The sequence below is a fragment of the Phoca vitulina genome, unplaced genomic scaffold (assembly GCF_004348235.1).
Source record: "Phoca vitulina isolate PV1807 unplaced genomic scaffold, GSC_HSeal_1.0 scaffold44, whole genome shotgun sequence".
Lineage (NCBI taxonomy): Eukaryota > Metazoa > Chordata > Mammalia > Carnivora > Phocidae > Phoca > Phoca vitulina.
In genome coordinates this window covers 954,846-957,986 of record NW_022589747.1, presented here as the reverse complement: position 1 = coordinate 957,986, position 3,141 = coordinate 954,846, and positions in this window count along the sequence as shown.

Here is a 3,141-nt window from a genome sequence, read left to right as displayed (position 1 = left end):
CCAGGTCCCTCCATGGGCGTCCTGTCCCCCTGCACCTGGGTCCCTCACACGGGCGTCCTGTCCCTCTGCACCCAGGTCCCTCCATGGGCATCCCATCCCCCTGCACCCTCCATGGGCGTCCTGTCCCTCTGCACCCAGATCCCTCACACGGGCATCCTGTGCCCCCGCACCCGGGTCCCTCATACGGGCATCCTGCCCCCCCGCCACCAGGTCCCTCCATGGGCGTCCTGTCCCTCTGCACCCAGATCCCTCACACGGGCATCCTGTGGCTCCACACCTGGATCCCTCACACGGGCGTCCCGTCCCCCTGCCACCAGGTCCCTCCATGGGCGTCCTGTCCCCCTGCACCTGGGTCCTTCACATGGGTGTCCTGTCCCTCTGCACCCAGGTCCCTTCGTGGGCATCCCGTCCCCCTGCACCCTCCATGGGCGTCCTGTCCCTCTGCACCCAGATCCCTTACACGGGCATCCTGTGCCCCCGCACCCGGGTCCCTCATACGGGCGTCCTGCCCCCCCGCCACCAGGTCCCTCCATGGGCGTCCTGTCCCCCTGCACCCGGGTCCTTCACACAGGCGTCCTGTCCCTCTGCACCCAAGTCCTTCCATGGGCGTCCCGTCCCCCTGCACCTTCCATGGGCATCCTGTCCCTCCGCACCCAGGTCCCTCCATGGGCGTCCTGTCCCTCTGCAGCTGGGTCCCTCACGTGGGCATCCTGTCCCTCCACACCTGGGACCCTCCATGGGTGTCCTGTCCCCCCGTACCCGGGTCCCTTCCCTGGGATCCCTCAGTAGCTTGATCAGGACACTGTGGGCCTGTGGCAGCCACCCTGCACACACGGTCACCGTGGACTGCTCCTACCTGGTCAGGCCCCCCCTCCCAGCCCCACTCCCCACCAAGGGGAGCGCCCCAACTCCAGACCTAGACTCACAACAGCCCTGCTGCTGTCCCTCCACCCAAGCTATAGGCCCACAGACCCCGCCACAAGCCTGGAGCCAGGCGGGTCCTGGATGCTGAGAGCAAAGTAAGTGGCCTCAAACCCACACATCCAGACCCTGCAGGTCTCACGGGACGCAGGCCTCCGAATGCTACCAACACACGCACATGCACACATGTGTGCGTACACACACTCACGTGCACCCTAGGATGCACATACACGTGCACAAAATTCATACGTGTGCCCACTAAGCTGCACGCACATTACACGTGTGCTGAGTCCTACATGCGTGTGCACACGTGTACACGCACACTCGCGTGTGCACACACAGAGGCCCCACACGGACAGCACTGGGAAGCAGGAAGCCCTTCCCTCATCAGCTGGGTGCCTTCCTCCCGGTGAGACCCCAGCACCTCAGAGATCAAAGCAGATCCTGCCACCCCCAGTCCAGGAGCACAGGGTCCAGGGTCTAGGGAACAGAGGAAGATCCAGGGAGGATCCAGGTACCGCAGTAAGGGACAGCCTGTCCCACCCCTCACCCCATGCATCGGGAGCCTCAGGGGCATGGACCCAGGCTGGGCAGGGGGCCTGGCCCTTGTCACTGTCCTCACGCTCTAGCCCGCTCACCCGACCTCCCCACCCAGATGAAGCCCAGGCTGGCTCCCTTCCTGGGTGGTCTCTGATGCCTCCCAAGGTCACGGACTGGAGGGCCCTGCGCCCCATACCCTTCCTATGAGAACGTGGTGGTGTCACTGCAGGTGGGGACCGTGGCAAGCAGACATTTCCCCAAGGACACCACTCTGGTCTGAGCCAGGCAGCAGCACCCAGGCCCACTTGTGGACCCCTGCTCCCCACTGCATCCCAGGGACCCCCAAACAGAAACCCGATCAGACTTCTCTGCTAAAAAGGCTTGCAGGGCCCAGCACTGTTTTACAAAGAAACAGGAAACGCTCTATGTGCCCCCCCAACTGCCCTTTCTTGCACGCCCACCTCCCTGGCTGAGCCCCAGGCCTCGTCTGTCCGGGATCTTGGCTGGAGCACACTGACCTCAGGAAGCCACCCTGAGCCCTCCCTCTGCCCTATCTCCTTCACACGCCCCCGAAGGTCACATGGACTCCCCCCCCAACACAGACTGCAGTCCCAGGTGTTGGCCAGCGTCCCCCCACAAACAATAAATTCCCAGAGCACAGGGGTCTCGGTCCCACTGGCCCCCCAGCCCCTAGCCCGCGGCCTGGCCCCCAAGCGTGGATCACAGAGCTATCCAGAAAAGGCGCCCCCAGCGGGTCCACCAGTGGGGCTGGACTCCAGCCCACGCACAGTCCCTGGGTCCTGCAGCGGCAGAAGCACCCCTACCTGGCACATGCTGGGGCAGCAAAAAATAGTCCCCAGGACTCTGCTCCGAGCAGGTGCCAGCCCTCGTCTGAAGCCGGGATGTGTCCCCTCAGCGTCCAGGCCCCATTTCCCGTCAGCCCAGTTCCTGTGCCCTGGCCTGAGCCATTCCAGGTACTTCTTCAAGTTAGGGCCAACTGCTCTGGAGGGAGGCTAACAGGAGTCTCCAAGGAAGCAGACCAGGTTATGGGCAGGGAACCCAGGGACCCCCCGGGCAGATGTGGGAGTGCAGCCCGTGGGGGATCGGGTGTTCCTAGCAGGGCGCCCGCTGGACACGGACCTGCAGGCCTGGAGGAGACACCTACCACCACCTGGGGCTCAGGGAGTGTCAGGGCCCTGAGTGTGCACAGTGACGGAAGCCCGAGGTGGAAAGATTTGAGCCCTGCCCAGCGACCAGAGGCCTGGAGAAAGAGGGTCCAGCCAAGGCCAAGGAGGCTGTCTTTGGGGTCACTCCTCACCAAGGCAGAGAAACCCACTCCTCGCCTTCACACGGCCTGGTGGGAGCCAGGAGGACCCACCTGTCTCCCTCCCGCTTCCAGCCCCCACCTAGCAGCCCTGGGTCAGCCAAGGCAGGTGGATGCACCAGCAGGTGAGCAAACAAAGTGACAGGGGCCCAGCCAAGATGGGGGAGGGGGAGGGAGGTAGCAGCGGGGGAGAGAGGCCAGCCTGGGTAAAGGGCCCGGCTGCCTGCCTGCCCGTGCAGGGCAGCAGGGGCAGGAGGCCTGCAGAGGGGGTCCAGCCGAGGCGGAGCCTAGCTGGAGGAAGGGCCCTGCTGGGTGAGGGCCCAGCCGGGAAGCGAGGGCAGCAGGGGCGCGGCCTG